Below are 16,013 nucleotides of genomic sequence, written 5' to 3'. Positions count from 1 at the left end.
CTTATCAAACCTGCTAAATCTGCAGGGGGTTGAATACTACTTGTAGGCACTGTAGCTCTGGGATTACCATTATTGGCCAGTAATCCCTGCATGTTTACTGGCTGATAAAAAAGTGGGAAACATGCAGGGCGGGAACTCGACCATGTTGCCCGAGTACCAGAATACTCGATCAAGTATCGAGCATCTTGGGCACAGTAATGCTCAATTGAGTACCGAGCAGTGCCAAGAATGTTTGCTCATCACTAGTTAGTATATTCAATAAAGCATATGATACTCTACTTTTGTAAAACCCCTGTGGATATCTAGAACAGCAGAAACTATGTGCATTTAAAGGTAGGCTATACACCTTTAATTCATGAAAAAGTTGCATTTTTATTTTTTTCCTGGAGGGTCACATTAAATACATTGGATAAAGGTCAAATAGAACTTTTACTATATCTGAAAATCCCACTGATCTAAAAATTGCTTTTAAGAAATAAAGTAGTACATAAAAAAAAGTGTTGTCCATAGAGTGTTTTCATAATCTTTTGTATTGTTTTGTTTTCTTTTTCAGAATAACTTTTTACAAGATGGTCAAACTAACTTAACAACAATGTGATCCTCCATCTGTACTTTGACCTTTATAAATATCAATCTTTTGCAAGATAGAACAAATCCGAATGTATAATTACCAGAAGGCACGTAAATGAATGTAAATTCGCAACATATTTGTTGTGTAAGGAACCATAAAATTTGGTACGCTGCCACACAGCTAGCACTTCTCATTAAGCATGAAATTATTCAGCTGTTGCTTACTAAACATTGACACATACAAAATTATAATTCAAAAAATAGTATCATTAAATTGTTTGGGGTCTTCCATATGAAATAAATACAAACTAAGGTTACATGAAGCTTACAAGTCATACCCCTTTAAAGTACTACAATTCCACTTTTAAAATAAAATAAAAACATATACTCTACATTCTTCCAGGACAAGCGCCGTTTCAAGGCTGTCAGATCATTGTTCCACCGTTTCTACTGAGAAGTGACTGAAAAGACTTCGGCCACATGACGTTTTAAGGTTGTGACTGCAACATAGAGTTGCTCAAAAGGAAAGATGCAGAATACACAGGCATATAGTTTTTTCTGTGAAGGCATCATACTGTGTGCTTTGGATTGCAGAAGTGTCAATCTGTGTGTATGAACTAGCATTTATCATTCAGGGATTCAGGGATGAGTGAACCTGAACTTTAAAGTTTGAGGATCGTACCAAATAGTGGGTTTTTGGGTGTTGGACCAGAGCACAGACTTTTACCTGTACATCCACATCCTGTTTAAGTTTGTCAGCCGAATAAAGCTTGTGGAAAGGTTGTAGAGCAACCAATCAGCAAGCTTTTCTGGTTTGGACCCTTCCGGCCCATAACAGTCATGTCAAGTATTGGCATGGCTGTGATTGGCTGATGCACCACTGAAAAAAATATTTAGATTTTTGATAACAATGGTGGAAAAAGCAATAGATGCAGGTGGAAACCCCCAGCTTTCAGCTTTACCATGGCTGGTTGCCAAAAATTAAGGGGAACCAATGCTGTTTTTTAATTATTTAAAATATATAATTTAAAAAAATTGTGTGGGGTAACCCGTTTTTTGGTTTTTATAACCGGTAAAGGTAAAGCTAACCTATGGGGGCTGGTATTATCAGGGTGGGAAGGGCCATGGTTATTGGCCCCTCCCAGCTTGAGACTAGCAGCACGCAGCTGCCCCAGAATTGGTGCATCCATTAGATATGCCAATTTTGGGACTTTACTCAGCTCTTCCCGATTGTCTTGGCACGGTGGCATTTCGGTTTAAAACATGGGGTTGATGATAGCTGTGATTTATCAAAAATCAATACTGCCATCAATCTTTAAATTAACCCCTTCACGACCGCGGGCAGTAAAATTACGTCCTATTTTAACGTGACTTAACGACCAGGGACGTAATTTTACTGCCTAAAGTTCATTTGATTGCCGTGGCCATAGCAACGGCTTTCAAATGATGTCCCCTGCTGTTTCTTACAGCAGGGGACCTTTGCTTGACCCCAGGGGGGGGTGGCATCGCCACCCCCCATAGGCGATCAATGTGATTGGCTGTTCAAATCTGAGCCGCCAACCACATCGTTCGCACTAATTTCGGCAAAAATAGTGCCCGAATTAGTGCGAGACTGTGAGATCCAGCTATGAGATGCCGTAGCAGCTACAGCAGATCATAGGTGGATCTCAAACATTTCGCCCCCAGCCCCTGCAGCACTGATTGGAGTGATCGTGCTATGACGCGCAATCGCTCCAATCAGTGTGCAGTGGGGCGGTCTGATCTGCGGGTGGCCGCCCTCCCCAGGCCTGTCCTGGTCTGGGGACCCTCCCCCAACATGTCTGCAGCGTGGAGTGGCTGGTACTTTTGGTACCACGCCACCGCTGCTGGCGCCGCAGACGCCGCCTCTGCTGTCACCGCGCCTGCTCCAATGGTAAGTATTGCGCTCCGGCGATGGCCCCTGTGCGCTCCCGTGAAGGCCCCTGCCCGTGCCCCCCCTGATCTGCCCCCCTATGCCCCGATCTTCCCCCCGGCATCCCGATCTGCTCCCCTCGCGATCTGCCTGCCTCCTCTGTCATCTCTATTCTGCTTCCAAGGTTCCTGCCTTCTGCCTTTGCTTCTCCGCCCCCTCTGCTCTCCCTCTGCCCCCCCATCTGCCCCCCCCTCTCCCCATCCCCCCCACACCCCCATCCCCCTCTGCCCCCTCGACGTCCTCTTACCTGCCTTCACGGGTCGTCCGAGGTCTTCACTGGCCCGATCACATCTGCCTCCATCGCTGGGTCCTTCTGCTGATCTGTCCAACGTCCTGACTGCTGCTGGTGTAAAGCTGTCTATCTCACTGCCTTTTTGTTCCTCTGCAGCTCTTCTGGTCAATGATCCTCTTGGTACTGTGGGAATAACTTTTTTTTTTTATTTTTTTCTTGTATCCTGTCCATTTTTACACCTCATCCGTCCGTGCGTCCCGCCAAGCGCTGATCAGGGATGCAGATAACGGATCTGCATCCGTGGTCAGTTTTTGGCGTGACTTTTTTCCGTATCGCATCCGTCCGTGCGTCCCGCCAAGCGCTGATCAGGGATGCACATAACGGATCGGCATCCCTGCTTAATTTTTGGCGTGACTTTTTTCCGTATTTGCGACGCTTTTTGTATCGCGTCCGTCCGTGCGTCCAGCCGAGCGCTGATCAGGGATGCAGATAACAGATCTGCATCCGTGGTCAGTTTTTGGCGTGACTTTTTTCCGTATTCGCGATGCTTTTTGTATCGCATCCGTCCGTGCGTCCCGCCAAGCGCTGATCAGGGATGCACATAACGGATCGGCATCCCTGCTCAATTTTTGACGTGACTTTTTTCCATATTTGCGACGCTTTTTGTATCGCGTTCCTCCGTGCGTCCAGCCGAGCGCTGATCAGGGATGCAGATAACGGATCTGCATCCGTGGTCAGGTTTTGGCGTGACTTTTTTCCGTATTCGCGACGCTTTTTGTATCGCATCCGTCCGTGCGTCCCGCCAAGCGCTGATCAGGGATGCACATAACGGATCGGCATCCCTGCTCAATTTTTGGCGTGACTTTTTTCCGTATTTGCGACGCTTTTTGTATCGCGTTCCTCCGTGCGTCCTGCCGAGCGCTGATCAGGGATGCAGATAACGGATCTGCATCCGTGGTCAGTTTTTGGCGTGACTTTTTTCCGTCTTCGCGACGCTTTTTGTATCGCATCCGTCCGTGCGTCCCGCCAAGCGCTGATCAGGGATGCACATAACGGATCGGCATCCCTGCTCAATTTTTGGCGTGACTTTTTTCCGTATTCGCGACGCTTTTTGCATCGCGTCCGTCCGTGCGTCCCGCCAAGCGCTGATCAGGGATGCACATAACGGATCTGCATCCCTGCTCAATTTTTGGCGTGACCTTTTTTTTTTCTGTATCCCCAACGCTTTGTATCTCATCCGACCGTGCGTCCTGCAGCGGCCGATCAGTGCACCGCGTCTGTTCGTTTGAAAAGTTAAATAGCGTTCCTTCTCTTCTGAGCCCCGCCGTGCGCCCAAACAATTACTTTCCACCACATATGAGGTATCTGCGTACTCAGGAAAAATTGCACAATATGTTTTATGGTACATTTTATCCTGATACCATTGTAAAAAAAAAAAGCTACCTGGTTGATACAAAAATTTTGTGGTTAAAAAAAATAAATAATTTTCACGGTTCAACGTTATCAACTTCTGTGGAGCCCCTGAGGGTACAAGGGGCTCAACAAACATCTAGATAAATTCCTTGAGGGGTCTAGTTCCAAAATGGGGTAATTTGTGGGGGAGATCCACTGTTTAGGCACCATAGGGGGTCTCCAAACGTGACATGGCGTCCGCTAATGATTCCAACCAATTTTGCTGTCAAATGGCGCTCCTTCTCTTCTGAGCCCCGCCATGCGCCAAAACAATTACTTTCCACCACATATGAGGTATCTGCGTACTCAGGAGAAATTGCACAATACGTTTTATGGTGAATTTTTTCCTGATACCCTTGTGAAAAAAAGCTACCTGGTTCAAGTAACAGTTTTGTAATGAAAAAAAAAAAATTGTATTCATGGCTCAACATTATCAACTTCTGTGGTGCCCCTTGGGGCTCGCTAAACATCTAGATAAACTCCTTGAGGGGTCTAGTTTCCAAAATGGGGTCACTTGTGGGGGAGCTCCACTGTTTAGGCACCATAGGGGGTCTCCAAAACGTGACATGGCGTCCGCTAATGATTCCAACCAATTTTGCTGTCAAATGGCGCTCCTTTTTTTCTGAGCCCCGCCATGCGCCCAAACAATTACTTTCCACCACATATGAGGTATCTGCATACTCAGGAAAAAATGCACTATAAATTTTATGGTGAATTTTTTGCTGATACCCCTGTGAAAAAAAAGCTACCTAGTTGAAGCAACAGTTTTGTGGTAAAAAATTTTTTTTTTCTTTTCACAGCTCAACGTTCTAAACTTCTGTGAAGCCCCCAGGTGTTCAAAGTTCTCACCAAACATCTAGAAAAAATATTTGAGGGCTCTAGCTTCCAAAATTGGGTCACTTGTGGGGGAGCTCCATTGTTTAGGCACCTTTGGGGGTCTTCAAACCCGACATGGCGTCCGCTAATGAGTTCAGCAAATTTTGCACTCAAAAATTCAAATGGCGCTCCTTGCCTTCCGAGCACTGCCGTGTGTCCAAACATTTGATTTCCACCACATATGAGGTATCTGTGTACTCAGGAGAAAATGCACAATACATTTTATGGTGCATTTTTTCCTGCTACCCTTGTGGAAAAAAAAGCTACCTAGTTGAAGCAACCGTTTTGTGGTAAAAAACTTTTTTTTTCTTTTCACGGCTCAACGTTATAAACTTCTGTGAAGCCCCCAGGTGTTCAAAGTGCTCACCAAACATCTAGAAAAATTATTTGAGGGTTCTAGTTTCCAAAATGGGGTCACTTGTGGGGGAGCTCCATTGTTTAGGCACCTCAGGGGGTCTTCAAACCCGATATGGCGTCCGCTAATGAGTGCAGCTAATTTTGCGTTCAAAAATTCAAATGGCGCGCCTTCCCTTCCGAGCTCCGCTGTGCGCCCAAACAATTGATTTTTACCACATATGGGGTATCAGCGTACTCAGGAGAAAATGCACAATAAATTTTATGGTGTACTTTCTCTTTTCTCCCTTGTGAAAATGAAAATTTTATGGCTAAAGTAACATTTTTGTGTTAAAAAGTAAAATTTTAATTTTTTCCTTCCACATTGCTTTGGTTCCTGTGAAGCACCTAAAGGGTTAATAAACTTTTTGGATGTGGTTTTGAGCAGAGTGAGGGGTGCAGTTTTTAGAATTGGGTCACTTTTGGGTATTTTCTGTCACCTCGGCCTTTCAAAGTCAATTCAAATGTGATGTGGTCCCTAAAAAAAATTATTTTCTAAATTTTGTTGGAAAAATGAGAAATCGCTGATGACCTTTGACCCCTTCTAACTTCCTAACGAAAAAAAATTTTGTTTCGAAAATTGCGCTGATGTAAAGTAGACAAGTGGGAAAGTTTATTTAGTAACTATTTTGTGTGACATATCTCTCAGATTTATGGCATAAATTTTCAAAGTTTGAAAATTGCGAAATTTTCAAAATTTTTGCAAAATTTCCTAAATTTTCACAAATAAATGCAAAAATTATCGGTTTAAATTTACCACTGACATGAAGTACGATATGTCACGAAAAAACAGTCTCAGAATCGCCAGGATCTGTTGAAGCGTTCCAGAGTTATAACCTGTCAAAGTGACACTGGTCAGAATTGCAAAAAATGGCCCGGTCATTAGGGTGTTTTAGTGGCCGGGGGTGAAGGGGTTAATAATGCGGAGGCAACTATGCTTGAATGTTAAAAGAAATAAACTCAAACACAGAAAATCCTTTTTTTTGAAATAAAATATACACAACCTCTTTCGCCCTTTTATTAACCCCCAAAACACCCTTACAGATCCAACATAATATACACAATGTCCCACAATGCTTTACTACATCTGGAGTCTGCAATGATGGAAAACACATCCAATCAGCCTTAGGGCAGCCGGGGAGCCCAGCTGTGAAAAGTGTTGGTGTCAGTGAGTTCACCGCAGGTCACAGCCGGGTTCCCACTCTACCAAGCATGACCTCTGGCAAACCCACTGTTGAAATTCCGGATTATCGGATTGTGAGATACAGCAGCACAGCAGTCCAGCAATCCGGCAGCCAGGTCACTGATGTTCTTCCTTGGTAGTTCTTCACTGCCCTCAATGAACTCTGTTGAACCATTTGCCGGATTGCAGAACTGCTGTATGACCGTGTCCTGCAATCTAATAGTCTGGAAATCCAGCAGTCAGGTCATTGGAGATCACACTTGACTGGGCTTCCCAATGCCCTCAGTAAACTCATATGCACCAGCTGCTATATTGATGGACTGCACATTTGTGGAACACAGAGGCAAAGCAGTTCAGTGAGCCGTCAGGTCACCAGAGTTTACACTCTGATGCTCCCCGCTGCCCTAAGTGAACTCAGTTGAACCTGCAGCCCAGATTGTCAGACGGCTATGGAAACTATGTCCCGCAATCCACAAGTGAGTTCAACAGAGTTCACTGAGAGCAGCAGGGAGACCCCGAGTGTTAACTCAAGTTGCCTTACTGCCAGATTTCTGGACTGCTGTACTGCCATGTCCTACAATCTGGCAATCTGGAAATCTAGCAGTGTGTTTACCAGCAGTCACAGTTAGTACCGTGGGAACTCAACTGTGACCTTCGGTGAACTCACTGATGTCAACCTTTTTCCCAACCGGGCTTCCCGCTTCCCGCTTCTTCTCAGATTCCATAATAACAGGGTCGGTACCGCAGGACTGGCGCATAGCAAATGTGGTGCCAATATTCAAAAAGGGGACAAAAACTGAGCCGGGAAATAATAGGCCGGTAAGTTTAACCTCTACGGTTGGTAAAATCCTTGAGGGTTTCTTGAGAGATGCTATACTGGAGTATCTCAAGAAAAATAACCTTATGACAGAGTATCAACATGGGTTTATGACTGAGGGATCGATCCTGTCAAACTAATTTGATCAGCTTCTATGAAGAGGTAAGTTCAAGCCTGGACCAGGGAAATGCAGTGGATGTTGTGTATATGGACTTTTCAAAAGCTTTTGATACGGTGCCACACAAAAGGTCGGTACATAAAATGAGAATAATGGGGATAGGGGAAAATATGTGTAACTGGGTTAAAAACTGGCTCAGTGATAGAAAACAAAGGGTGGTTATTAATGGTACGTACTCGGACTGGGTCTCAGTTCATAGTGGGGTACCACAGGGGGTCAGTATTGGGCCCGCTTCTTTTCAACATATTTATAAATGACCTTGTTGGGGGCATGCGGAGTAGAATTTCAATATTTGCAGATGATACTAAACTCTGCAGGGTAATCAATACAGAGGAGAATAATTTTATATTACAGGGAGATTTATGTAAATTGGAGGATTGGGCTGAGAAGTGGCAATTGAAGTTTAATGTAGATAAATGTAAGGTCATGCACTTGGGTAGAGGAAATAACATTTATGATTATGTACTTAATTGTAGAACACTGGGTAAAACAGACACAGAAAAAGACTTGGGTGTATGGGTGGATGATAAACTTCACTTTAGTGGACAGTGTCAGGCAACTGCTGCCAGGGCTAATAAAATAATGGGATGTATTAAAAGAGGTATAAGTGTTCATGAAAAAAATATAGTTCTACCTCTGTACAAGTCACTAGTGCGACCGCACTTAGAATACTGTGTACAATTCTGGTCACCGATATATAAGAAGGACATAGCTGAACTGGAGAGGGTGCAGAGAAGAGCGACCAAGATTATTAGAGGAATGGATGGGCTGCAATACCAAGACAGGTTATTAAACTTGGGGTTATTTAGTTTGGAAAAATGAAGGCTTAGGGGGGATCTAATCACAATGTATAAATATATGAGGGGACAGTACAGAGACCTTTCCAAAGATCTTTTTACACCTAGGCCTGCGACTGGAACACGGGGGCATCCGCTACGTCTTGAGGAAAGAAGGTTTAATCATAATCACAGACGAGGATTCTTTACTGTACGAGCAGTGAGACTATGGAACTCTCTGCCGCATGATGTTGTAATGAGTGATTCACTACTAACATTTAAGCAGAGCCTGGACGCCTTTCTTGAAAAATGTAATATTACCAGTTATGTATATTAGATTTTATGACAGAGTATTGATCCAGGGAACTAGTCTGATTGCCGGATGTGGAGTCAGGAAGGACATTTTTTCCCCATTGGAACTTGTTTGCCACATTGGGGTTTTTTTGCCTACCTCTGGATCAACATGTTAGGCTACGGGTTGAACTAGATGGACTTAAAGTCTCCCTTCAACCTTAAAAACTATGATACTATGATACTATGATACTGTCAGTATGTCCCAAAGGCTGTTGTGATCAGTTGCATTTTCCAACACTGTAGACTTAAGATGTTGCACAGCCGGGATCATCATGGGATGTAGTGTGGATTACGTTGGATCTGTAGGGGTGTTTTAGGAGTTAAAAAAAAAGATAAAAGAGAATGTTTGTGTTTTGTATTTCAAATAAAGGATTTTTTTTCTGTGTTTATTAGAGGTGAGCCACGCCCCTAGAGTTCGAATTCAGTTCGGTTCGTCGAACATTCGGCGAACCAATTCGAACCTTCGACAAACCAATTCAAACCCCATTGAAAACAATGGCAGGCAAACACAAACACATGCAAACACATAGAAAACACCTTCTAAGGTGTCCAAAAGGTGACAAGCAACTCACAAGACACCACAAACACATGGAAAAGTGACAACAACATATACTCATGCGAAAACAAAAGAGCTGGACGAGTAAAAAGAGGAGACGACACAGATATAGGCATGTCATGCCCTTTTAAAATCATGTAAAACACAGCAAGGGGATTCCAAGCAGAGTCTCCCTTTTTTCCAAAAATTGGGCCACAAACACCACTTCAGTGGCATCACTTGTTGCCCAGTTGCAAACTTGACATTTTATTTGCATCAAGCACATTCAAAAATACGCCAGCCTTAACTGTCCCCAGGATGACACCGGGGTAGCAAAGTCCTTGCTGAACCATGACTTGTTCATCTTGGATCATTTTTAAAAACACAGCAAGGGGACTCCAAACAGAGTCTCCCTTTTTTCCAAAAATTGGGCAACAAACACCACTTCAGTGGCATCACTTGTTGCCCAGTTGCAAACTTGACATTTTATTTGCATCAAGCACATTCAAAAATACGCCAGCCTTTACTCTCCTCAGGATGACACCGGGGTAGCAAAGTCCTTGCTGATCCATGACTTGTTCATCTTGATGAACGTTAGTCTGTCCACATTGTCACTGGAAAGACGCATGCGCTTATCTGTCAGCAAACAACCAGCAGCACTGAAGACACGTTCCGAGACAACGCTGGCTGCGGGACACGACAATATCTCCAAGGTGTAAGTGGCGAGCTCAGGCCATTTTTCAATACTGGAATTCCAAATTGAGCAAGGCTCCAGTTGCACAGTCATAGGACCGATGATCATTTGGAGATACTCCTGTATCATCCTCTCCAGCCGTTGACTATGTGTCAGACGTCTTGTCCCTTGTGGCCTTGCAATGGATGGTCTAAAAAAATTATGAAATTATTCCATAAAATTACTTTTACCACCAGATACGGTGTTGCTGGTATGGTTTGACTGATCATGACGAGGCAGTCCCATGCTTGGCAATTTACAACTGGGAGAGTCACTCTTTGCACCACTGGTGTTTGGTGGAAAAGCCAAGCTAAGATTTCAAAACAGCTTCTGCTGATACTCCTGCATACGTGCGACCCTTTCTATGGCTGGAATTATTTTGCCAAATTTGGATTTGTACCGGGGATCTAAGAGTGTGGCAACCCAGTTTTCATCATTACTTCTAATTCGGACAATCCGAGGGTATAGTATATACCACCTTATCCAAATCTGCCAGTCCCACCGTAACAGATGGTGTTTCTTCATCAAATGTTACTTTTGCTTAACCAACAAACCCACGGACAAAAACTTTTTTCCTCTTTCCAACACACCTGTTCCCCTTTCCACCAGCATCTGTCCTTTTTGAATTCATTTGGTATATGACCAAAAGTGCAACTCTGCAGGGACACCGTACTTAATGCCATCTCAGCACAGCAGCCAGCCCTCGGTCCCCCAGATGTGGACAAGTAAAAGACCATTTCCTCCTATCCATGACAAAGCGTTGAGATTCACTCTGTGCAGCACTGGTGTTTACTGGAAAAGCAGATCTAAGAATCCGTACCACCTTCTGCAGATACCCCTGTATACGTACGTCCCTTTCTATGGCAGGAATTATTTCGCCAAATTTTGTCTTGTACCGGGGATCTAACAGTGTGGCAACCGAGTAGTTAGCATTACTTTGAATTCGTACAATCCGAGGGTCATGTTGTAGGTAGTGCAGCAAGAAGGCGCTCATGTGTCTTGCACATCCATGCGGACCAAGTCATTGCTGTGTTTGTGGCGGCAAGGTGATAACCGTGCTTCCTTCCTCTGACATCTCCCCCTAACCTCAAACAGCCGAAATTTGACCAAGGTCTCCCTCATCTGCTGAGTCTTCCATGCCCATCGACAGTTCATCCTCCATTTCTTCCTGGACTCGTGCACCTTCCTCCACAGTTTGGCTGCTACCATGCGCCCTTGTTAATCCCTCTCCCCCACCGTCCCATGCCTGCCTCCTTGGTGATGCTGAACGTCTGGACCTTGTAGATGTTGGTATCCCTTGTGCATATGAATCCTCCTGTACTTCCTCCCCTTCCTCTTGTCCCACCCCCTGACTCCGAATTGTGTTTAGAGTGTGCTCCAGCATGTAAATGACTGGAATTGTCATGCTGATAATGGCATTGACAGCGCTAAACATATTTGTCGCCATGTCGAAACTGTGCAGAAGGGTGCATAGGTCCTTGATCTGAGACCACTCCATCAGGGTGATCTGCCCCACCTCTGCATCTCGTCCAGGCTATACGTCAAAACGTATTGCACCAGGGCTCGGCGGTGCTGCCACAGTTGCTGCAACATGTGGAGAGTCGAATTCCAGGTCACCACATCGCATTTCAGGTGGTGAACTTGCAGGCCGAAAGACTTCTGGAGCTATGCAAGTCGGTAATCTGCATCGGTTGAATGGCGGAAGTGAGCAGAGAGTGACCGTGCCCTGTGCAGAAGCCCATCTAAGCCGGTATAGTGGGTTTAAAATTGCTGGATAACAAGGTTCAACACGTGAGCCATACAAGGCACATGTGTCAACTTGCCCTGGCGAAGGGCCGCACCCAGGTTTGCAGCATTGTTGCACACGGCCTTCCCTGGCTGCAGGTTGGGTCGAGACAACCATTTACTAAACTCGGTCTCCAGAGCTGCCCACAACTCCTCAGCTGTGTAACTCTTATTTCCAAGACATTTTAAGGTAAAGACCACCTGATGCCATCGAGCTCTGCTGCCAGCATAGTAAGGAGGCGTGCGGGATTCCTTGTGTGCAGTTACAATGCGGGTGGCCTGACCAGACAGGCTTTGGGCGGAGGTGGAGGACCCAGACGAGGTTGAGGAGGCAGAAGCAGTGTAACAACTTCGACATACAGAGGATTTACACACAATTCGTGGGGACGGCAAAACTTGTACAGCAGACCCTTCTCCATATCTCACCATAGTTACCCAGTGCCCAGTCAGTGACATGTAACGCCCCTGTCCATGCTTACTGGTTCAAGTATCGGTGGTGAAATGCACCCTGTCACACACAGAGTTTCTCAACGAAGCAGTGATGTTGTATGCGACATGCTAGTGTAGCGCTAGCATGCCTTTCTTGGAGAAGTAGTGGCGACTGGGCATCTGGTACTAGGGCACAGCGGCATACATAAGGTCTCGAAAATCTTCTGTGTCCACCAGGCGGAAAGGAGCATTTCTGTAGCCAACAGCTTGCAGAGGGTGAAAGTCAACCTCTTAGCTTTGTCATGGCTAGAAGGAAATGGTCTTTTAATTGTCCACATCTGAGGGACCGAGATCTGGCTGCTGTGCGGAGACGGCATTTAGTAGGGTGTCCCTGGAAAACTGCTGGTCTGTGAGGAAAGTGCAGGCGGAGACATGATGTTGCCTTCATCCAAAGTTGGTGCTCTCAATGTCTGAGAGAGCTCTACACCAGCACCTGTTTCCCCTTCCAAAATGACTGACAACCTGCCAATCAAACTGCCTGTTGCGGTTAAAGAGATGGAAGGTCTGCGTCGAAAAGCATTTGTGACAGCTGTCCCCACAGTCATAGAGGATTAAGAGCACGTGGAGGAACTTGAAGGGGCAGACGGTGGTTGCACCACTCCGCTAGGCTGCATTGTAGCACAGTGAGCTTCCCACTGGGACTTATGCTTGTTATTCATGTGACAGTTCATAGACGAAGTAGTCAACTAGTGAGTTTTTGGCCTCTACTTACAGATTGGCGACAAATCTTGCAGATCACATGAGTTGGGTGATCCTTTGCGATATCAAAAAAGTACCAGGCTAGGCAACTATTAGAGCTCATGCGACCTGCAGAGCCACCCCGACTTGTGCACACAGGCAGAGTTGTGGCTGAGGATGCAATTGATCATGTGCTTCCAGTACTCCGTCTGTGTCCAGGAAGGCGCAAGCTAACCTCGTTGTCAGTCACATCCTCCTCCACCGCCTCTGCTGACCTCCTTGAGTGCTTGACTGTGGGTTGACAGTAAGTGGGATCTACAACCTCATCATCAACCTGTGTGTTTGCACTCCCCTTGCCCTCAGACCTAACCTCTTCCTGCCCTGACTGAATAGTTAAGTTGTCATTCCAATCAGGTATCTGAGTCTCATCATCATTAGTATGTTCCTCATTGTCTCCACCAAGAGGTGTTACAGTTTGGGAATGAGGGTCTACATTATGCTCAGAAACTTGGTCATCAGGGCCTGAATCTGAGTCACAAAGCTTCCTCTGGGCATCACTGCAGATCATTTCCTGGTCTGTACTCACTGTAGCTTGGGAGCAGACCTCTGATTCCCAGGCTATAGTGTGACTGAACAGCTCTGCAGACTCACCCATCTCTGTTACACCATACTCTGCAGGGCGGGTGGAGACTTGAGAGCTGGTAGAAAGCAAGTGCGATTGGGGTGACAACAAGGACTGTTGTTTTTTGGATGTTGAAGTTGAGGTGGAGGAGAGGCCACTTGTTGGAGCACTTGAGATCCATTCAAGCATGTTCTTTTTTGTGCATCATCTACCTTTGGTAGAGTTGTTCGGTCCCGTAAAAAAGGGATCACATCAGATTGTCCACGGAAAGTAGCAGACATCTTACTTTTGCTGGAAGATGGCCTTTCTTTAGCAGATGTTACTGTAGCTTTACCACCCACCCCATGGACACAAACTTTTTTCCCTTTCCAACACGCCTGTTCCCCTTTCCACCAGCATCTGTCCTTTTGCCACTCATTTTGTTTGTGACCAGATTTGACACTTAAAATGTCGTAGCAAAAATGGAGGGGTGGTGTACAATTCAGGTGGTCTAGCTTTATTGACAGCTGAAGAACCAACACTGACTATCCCTGACAATTAAACTATGGTCCTAAAACTGGCAGCACTTTTTGCAAATTAATATAGCGTAGCAAAAATGGAGATGTGGTGTACAATGCACAGGTGGTATAGCTAAATTGTCAGCAGGGGAACCCTAACATATTATCCCAGACAATAAAAGTATGCCCCTAAAAATGGCAGCACTTTTGGCAATTAAAATTGCGTAGCACAAATGGACAGATGCTGTACAATGCAGAGGTGGTATAGCAAAATTGTCAGCAGAGGAACCCTAACGTAGTATCCCAGACAATGAAAGTATGCCACAAAAAATGGCAGCACTTTTGGCAATTAAAATTGCGTAGCAAAAATGGACAGGAGGTGTACAATGCAGAGATGGTCTAGCTTTATTGGCAGCTGAAGAACCAACACTGACTATCCCTGACAATGAAACTATGGCCCTAAAAGTGTCAGCACTGTTTGCAATTAAAATTGCGTAGCAAAAATGGACAGGTGTATAGAATGCACAGGTGCTGTAGCTTGCTGGTCAACAAAGGAAAACTAAGTTAGTATCCCAGACCTTTTTAGTATGCCACTAAAAGTGTCAGCACTGTTTGCAATTAAAATTGCGTAGCAAAAATGGACAGGTTTGTAGAATGCACAGGTGCTGTAGTTAGCTGGTCAGCAAAGGATTACTAAGTTAGTATCTCGGACAAACTTTAGTATGCCACTAAAAGTGTCAGAACTGTTTGCAATTAAAATTGCGTAGCAAAAATGGACAGGTGTGTAGAATGCACAGGTGCTGTAGCTAGCTGGTCAGCAATGGAAGCCTCACTTGCTATCCCTGCCAATGAAACAATGCCCCAAGGAATTGACTGAGCTGATGTAGCCAGACACTGTGATATAAACCCCTGCACAGCGCAGGCACAGACCTGCCGAGCAACAATAGCTATGAACGGCTGTAATGCAGCCCTGAAAAGGGCTGAAATGAAAAATAATCCCTAATCCCTAAAGCACTGTGTAGATTTCACTGTATGTCTATAGCGCACACAGCAGCGGGAGCGGTGACTGTCACCAAACCGCAGCAGACAGATAATGGCGGCCACGGGGAAAATGGTCGGGTCTTATAAGGCAAGGACATGTGACATGCAGAGCCTATGACACATGCCCTTGCTTGTCTGGCAAAAATCCACTTTGCTGTGTGTGTGTCTGTGATTTGCTGACAGCCTGGTCTTCCCCACTGTATGCGCGGTTAGGAAAAAAAAAAATGGCGATCACCATTCTTTCAGCACTCAGCAGCAGCACTGATCTAAACCCCGTCCCCCCCGCACACTATATGCTGAATTTTGATAATATCATGATTCACAGTGACTCACACTATTACAGTGAAAAGCCAGCTAGTAACTAGCTACGCTTTTTGGTGATAGAACCATTCTCAAACGTAACTCGAACTGCCGAACTTTAAGCAAATCGTTCGAGTTCATTGAACACCCCCCAAAATCACTCGAACATGAAATTAGCGAACAGTTCGACTTGAACATCGCTCAACTCCAGTGTTTATTTATTTAGACTTATAAAGTTAGTAATGGGTATGTCTTATAGATGCCTCTCAATTACTAGCTTAGGGCTTGATGAAATTAACCCCATAAATTACCTCAAATGCCACTACACCAAGACAATCAAGTAGGGCAGGCTAAAACACCAGAATCCATTAGATGCACCAATTCTGGAGCCACTGAGGGCTAGTATTTTCTGTCTCAGAAGAGCCAATATCCATGGCTCTTCACATCCTGATAATACCAGCCCTCAGCGGTCTACTTTACATTGGCTGGTTATAAAAAAACTGTGTTGGTTCCTGTCTATTTTTAATAACCGGCCACGATAAAGCAGACCA

Source organism: Anomaloglossus baeobatrachus, chromosome 2 (genome assembly GCF_048569485.1).
Source record: "Anomaloglossus baeobatrachus isolate aAnoBae1 chromosome 2, aAnoBae1.hap1, whole genome shotgun sequence".
Taxonomy (NCBI): domain Eukaryota; kingdom Metazoa; phylum Chordata; class Amphibia; order Anura; family Aromobatidae; genus Anomaloglossus; species Anomaloglossus baeobatrachus.
This window is presented reverse-complemented; position numbering follows the sequence as displayed.